The sequence below is a fragment of the Ambystoma mexicanum genome, chromosome 7q, assembly GCF_040938575.1.
Source record: "Ambystoma mexicanum isolate Mex_15411 chromosome 7q, UKY_AmexF1_1, whole genome shotgun sequence".
NCBI lineage: Eukaryota > Metazoa > Chordata > Amphibia > Caudata > Ambystomatidae > Ambystoma > Ambystoma mexicanum.
Genome location: NC_090941.1, coordinates 50,766,806 through 50,773,087, shown reverse-complemented (window position 1 = coordinate 50,773,087; position 6,282 = coordinate 50,766,806).

The window sequence follows — 6,282 nt, the reverse complement described above, 5'->3', positions numbered from 1 at the left end:
TGACTCGCTCTTGCTCACTCTCATTCTCCCTCTCTCAACTCTCCTGCTTGTGCTTTCTCTCTCTCTCACTGTCTCTCGCTCACTCTCTTGCTCTCGCTCGCAATTGCTTTCTCGTGCTCACGCTTGCTCTCTCTCGTGCTCACGTGCGTTCTTGCTCTCTCTCGCTCGATTGTGCCCTCTTGCTCTCTCTCGCTCTCTTGCGTTCCCTTTCATTTGTCCTCTTGCTCACTTTCCCTCACTTGTGCTCTCTCGCTCTCTCACTTGCGCGTGCTCCCTCACTCTTTCTCGCACTCTCTCACTTTTACTTGCTCTCTTGCTTGCTCTATTGCTCTCGCTCGCTCACTCTTGCTTGCACACTCTTTCCTCTCTTGCTTGCTCACTCTTGCGCTCTCGCTCTCTCATGCTCTCGCTCATTCTCTCTGTCTCTCTCGCTCTCGGTCTCTCTAGATCACTCTCTTGCTCCCTCTCACTCTCTTGCTCGCTCTCTTGCTTCGTTTTGCTCTCTCAATCTCTTGCTCTCTCTTGCTCTTGTGCTCTCTTGTGCTGTCGCTCACTCTCTCACTTTCTCATGCTTTCGCTTGCCCACTCATGTTCTCGTTCTCTCGATTTCTCTAGCTCGCTCTCTCACTTACTCACTCTCTCGCTCTCTATCTCAGTATCCTACTCGCACTCTCTCACATGCTCTCGATCACTCTCTCGCTCTCTCTCACACTCTCTCGCTTGCTTGCTTTTGCTCACTCTCACTTGCTCTCTTGCTTGCTCACTCTTGTTCGCTCTCTCTCATTCTCTCCCGCTTGCTCTCTCCTGCTTGCTCTCTCCCGCTTGCTCTCTCCCGCTTGCTCTCTCGCTCTCTTGATCTCTCTCGCTCTCTTGATCTCTCTCGCTCTCTTGATCTCTCTCGCTTACTCTCGCTCTCACTTGCTCACTTGCTTGCTCTCTCAATTGCTTGCTCTCTCGTGGTTGCTTTCTCACTCATGCTTGCTCTGGTGCTCTCTCTCTTACACTCTCTTGCTCTCTCTCTCACTTGCTCTTGGTCTCACTCGCTCTCTCTCACACTCTTTCTTGCGCTTTTTCTCACTGTCTATCTTGCTCTCTTTCCCTCTTGCTTTCTCTCTCTCTCTCATGCTCTCACTCTCACTCTCTCGCTTGCTCTCACTTGTTGCTCTCTTGCTTGCTTTCTTGATCGCTTTCTCACTCTCTCTTGCTCTCTCGCTCTCGCTCACAGTCCCTACTCAATCTCTTTCGTGCTCACTCTCACTCTCGCTCCACTCCCATGGAGTTGAGCGTTAACCCCCCCACTCCCGCTGTTCTCCCCACTGATCACCTTTGATGTCCCCTCTTATAGTCTCACCTGATGGTTTGGATGAGCTCTCCATCTTGCATTGAGCGCAGGGGCGTGTAGATAACCAGTTGCTTCACTGGCTCGAAGGAATTGGTCAGTTCCAGAACAATATTGACTCTGAGATTCCCGGCAAGACGCCATAAGTATGTAGTTCGTAAGAGTTGAAATGTCTGACTTTCACTCTGTCCGATTCCTTGCAGGTTGCAGCTTGACCCTAGCGAAGAGTTCCTCGTGGCAACCGGTAATATTCAGGTAAGGATTTGTATTATCCAACACAGTTCGATAAAATAATGTCAATATGTAACCTGTTGCTTTCTCCCTTTTCAGGCGCTGGGAGAAAGTTTGAAGTCTCGGGGAATAATGCCTCCGGCGGTAAAATCAGGTAAGTCTATTGTGGTGAGGAGGTTTCCCTTTGTTTGTCTCTTTGTTTCACCTTGCTGTCCTTTTGTTTCCCCTTAGGGGCCGGGGTTCGGCGAGGATGCAGTGGAAGCTGCGCCATCCCGTGAAGAGGAATAGTACCCCTGGTGGTAAAATCAGGTAAGTCTATGGGGGGTAACTAATATTGCCTCTGTGTATTCCCTTGGTTCACCTTGCTGTTCTTGTCTTCCCCTTAGGTGCCAGAGTGCGGCGGGAACATGCAGAAGGATGCAGTGGAATGTGAAGATGCTGCGAAGGCCGGTGAGTTCAGCGCGGCGCTGCAGCAGGCTAGGTAAAGTAGTCCCTTCCAAGCCTCTTTTGGCTTGGAGCTCTTGCAGCATGGTCTGCATAAGGTAAGTTTGCAGCATGGTCTGCATCAGGTAAGTTTTAATCTATGAGCCTGGTGCCTATGGCGCCAGGACTGACTCTCCATATGAGCCTGGCGCCATAGACGCCGGGACTGCACCCAAATAGCACCTAGCAGAGGTTGTTGGGCTTGGTTGGAATAACTTGATGCCTGCTTCCGGGATTGCTGGACTTGGTCTGGGTCCCCGGGGGTAGGCATCATGACAACGTGCTCGCCTTGGAAGCAATATGACACAAAGAAACACAGGTTTGATCCCCGGGTCCGCGCTTAGAAACCTCTGGGTATTAAGCATGTTATAAATAACCTATCAACACATCATATCATCCCCCTCAAGTCCTGACACCACCCACCTGCGCCCCTCACCTCCTCCTCTACACCTGGCATCCCCCTTAAGTCCTCACACCACCCACCAGGCCCCTCACATTCGCCACTACCACAGGCATCCCCCTCAAGTCCTCACACCACCTACCATCCTCTCTCACCTCCACCACTACCCCAGGCTGCCACCTCACGTCCTCACACCACCCACCAGCCCTCCACTACCCCCATGCAGCACCCTGACAGTACACCCCTCCCCACACCGCCCACCCTAACCTCCACCACTACTCCCAGGCACCCCCTCAAGTCCTCACACCACCCACCAGTACCCCTCTCCTATGCCACTACCCCAGGCAGCCCCCTCAAGCACTCACACGACACATCAGCTCCCCTAACCTCCTCTACCACCTTAAAATCAGCCCACTGACAGTACACCTGCCTCCCCACACCACCCTAACCTTCACCACTCCTCCCGGGCAGACCCTCAAGTCCTCACACCACCCACTACCCCCCTCACCTTCGCCACTACCCCAGGCATACCCCATAGTCTCGGGAGGATAGCTCTGGGGCAACATGCTCGCCATTGAAGCAAGATGACAGGGAGCAACACAGGTTTGAGCCCCGGGTCTGCGCTTAGAAACCTCTGGGTATTAAACACATTATAAATAACCTATCATATCACATCATATCAAGTCCTCAATCCACCCACCTGCCCCCCTCAGCTCCACCACTGCCTCCAGGCACCCCCTCAAGTCCTCACACCACCCAACAGTCCCCCTCACCTTTGCCACTACCCCAGGCAGTCCCCTCAAGTCCTCACCCCACCTACCATCCTCTCTCACCTCAACCACTACCCCAGGCAGCTATCTCAAGTCCTCAAACCAACCACTAGCCCCCCACCTCCCCCAAGCAGCACCATGACAGTACACTCCCCTCCCCACACTGCCCTCATCTCCACCACTACCCCCAATCACCCCCCTCAAGTCCTCACACCGCCCACCAGTACCCCTCACCTGTGCCACTACCACAGGCAGCCCCCTCAAGGCCTCGCACTGCACATCAGCTCCCTAACCATCTCCACTGCCCTAAAGTCAGCCCCCTGACAGTACACCTCCCTCCCCACACCGCTCTAATCTTCACCACTCCTCCCGGGCAGCTCCCTCAAGTCCTCACACCACCCACTAGCCCCCTCACCTTAGCCACTATCCCTGGCAGACCCCTTAAGTGTTCACACCACCCACCAGCCCCCTTCACCTTTACCACTAACGCGGGCAGCCCCCTGAAGTCCTCACACCACCCACCTGCCCCCCTCACCTCCGGCACCACTCCAGTATGTCCCCTGACAGTACACCCTCCTCCCCATACCACCCTCACCTTCACCACTACCCCCAGGCAGCCCCCTTAAATCCTCACAACACCCACCAGCCCCTCACCTCTGCCACTACCCCATGAAGCCCCCTCCTCCACCATCCTAAAATCAGCCCCCAGACAGTACACCTCCCCCCCACACTCCAGGCAGCCCCCTTCAAGTCCTAACACCACCCATCAGCCCCCTCACTTCTGCCACTATCCCAGGTAGCCCCTTCAAGTCCTCACACCACCCAACAGCTCCCCTCACCTCCACCACTACCCTGGGTAGCCCCCTCAAGTCTTCACAGCCCCCCTCACCTCCTCTGCCACGCCAGTCAGACCCCTGACTGTACACCCTCCTCCCCACACTGCCCTCACCTCCACCACTACCCCCAGGCAGCCCCCTTAAACCACTTAAGTGCCAGGATTTTATGCAAGTCTATGCAAAAAGGACGAGCAAAAAGGGTGAAGCCCGCGATAGTAAAGGGCGCGGATACTCGAATGTTGGCTGTTTGCTGTGCGCAGTACGGGCACAGCAATTTACTATTGTCCCCCGTAAAGGCGAATTCAAGTCACCACCGATACATGATGCCTGATGCCGGGCCCCAAACAAGAGGGAAAACCTTGCAACAACGTCAGCTACCTTAGCAAATCCAGCAGCTACCAAAATTAAGGTAGGACAACAAAAAAAATGTGACAAAAACATTAAACTGAGTAATGATGTATTTGAAACTCCTAATGTTGAAGGGGGACTCATTGCTGATGTTAAAAAACCAGAACACGGTTCATATATTCCGTCCCTATACACTTTATCAGCTATGACAGCGGGACTAATAAAAGAAATGGCGAGTCATACGGCCCTAGATGGGGAAAAACGGTTGTTTAAGCAACTTACCATACCTAATCACACTGAAATTCAGAGGAAACTTGATTTGAGCCACATAGTAAACTCGCCGCTGGAAGTTAACCCGGTGGAAATAAACGCTGCACTGTTCTTGTCACCGTTTGAGGTGACTGATATTGAACTCTTGAATGCCACAAAACATACAAGTGAAACAAAGGATAACACCTTCAGTAATGAAAGTGTGATTTTGGGCTGAAAGGATCATCAAACTGAAGTTGGTCCTATCAAAGTGATTTTAGAAATGGTTGAAAAACAAGTGTCAGACTTTACTCAAACTGATGATGCGCTCGGCAGAATTAGTACAAATGTAGAAATCCAATCAGACAATTATATGAGCGACTGTAAGGGCGTAGCATCCAATGAGATAAAACCAACGGTGCTCTCCACTGTAAACTCAAGCAAATCGGAGTCAAACTCTAAACGTTCGCTTCTGACAAGCGATACATCGATGTTTCATATAGAGACTCTAAAAAGGAGTAACATGACTTCATCGGCTAGTTTGTGAGGACATTCGCAACCAGATTTGGCAGCTCGCGAGTCCCGGCTGACTGAACGATTGAAAGCCGACTATCTTGCCATGGAAGCAAAATTAAGCGCAAGCTTTCAGACTGATCCAAACAAAATAAGAGAGGCGATTAAACAGCAGCCAAAGGCAGAAAGCAGGCACGGCTCCAGACCACAAATAACCACCAGTACCCCGATAACAAAGTACATGGCAAAGAACATTTTGGAAATAAAACCTGCTGACCAACTAGAGTTTGCCGCAAATCTGTCTTTAAAGACTCAGCATATTCACCAAAACAAAAGCATAGAGGTGGAAAAAGATTTAGAAAAAGGTTGTCAACAAAATGATCATGAAGGAGACAATAATCGAGAAACAGGAGCCAAAACAAATCTTTCAATTGCAGCATCTATACAAATCTACAATAAAGTTTTGGCTGCTTCAACTACGGCCTTAACCCCGTTCATCAAACTCTATCAGTCTCTGCAAGACACCCTAACCAATCAAGCTACAATGATGACCAATGCGTTCTCAAAACTAGCAACCATTGAAGATTTTATTGGGACCCTTCAATTAAGGATCGACCATGAATCGGAGCAATCCAAGCAATGGCAATCTTTACAGAAAGAGCTAATGGCGAAAGACCAATCATCAAAAGAGGATGTTATGGCAGCATTAATTGAATCTGTAGAATGGATGCAACATAATGAATGCAGTGAAACTGCAAAACATCAATGTTCTTGCATGATGGCAGCCAAAAAGGACACCTTATCTCTACCGCAGAATGAGCCACATATAACAGCCACAGTCGACACTGAAGTCAGGTCGACGGCAGGCCTATATCCTGTAGTTACCATCGAGATGACAACCACAAACTCTGCAGAACTTGGTGTAACCATTGAAACTACATCAAACAAAATCATTGACAAAAAGAAATTGCCGTAATAGGCAATGGGAAAACAATGAAGAACATTCTGGGTAATGATGGACAGGAAACCTCACTTACTCAGTTAGAGGAAGTAAATAAAGGTAACATTGATGACAGCTCACAGAACCATCTGCAGCATAAATCTCAGGACACA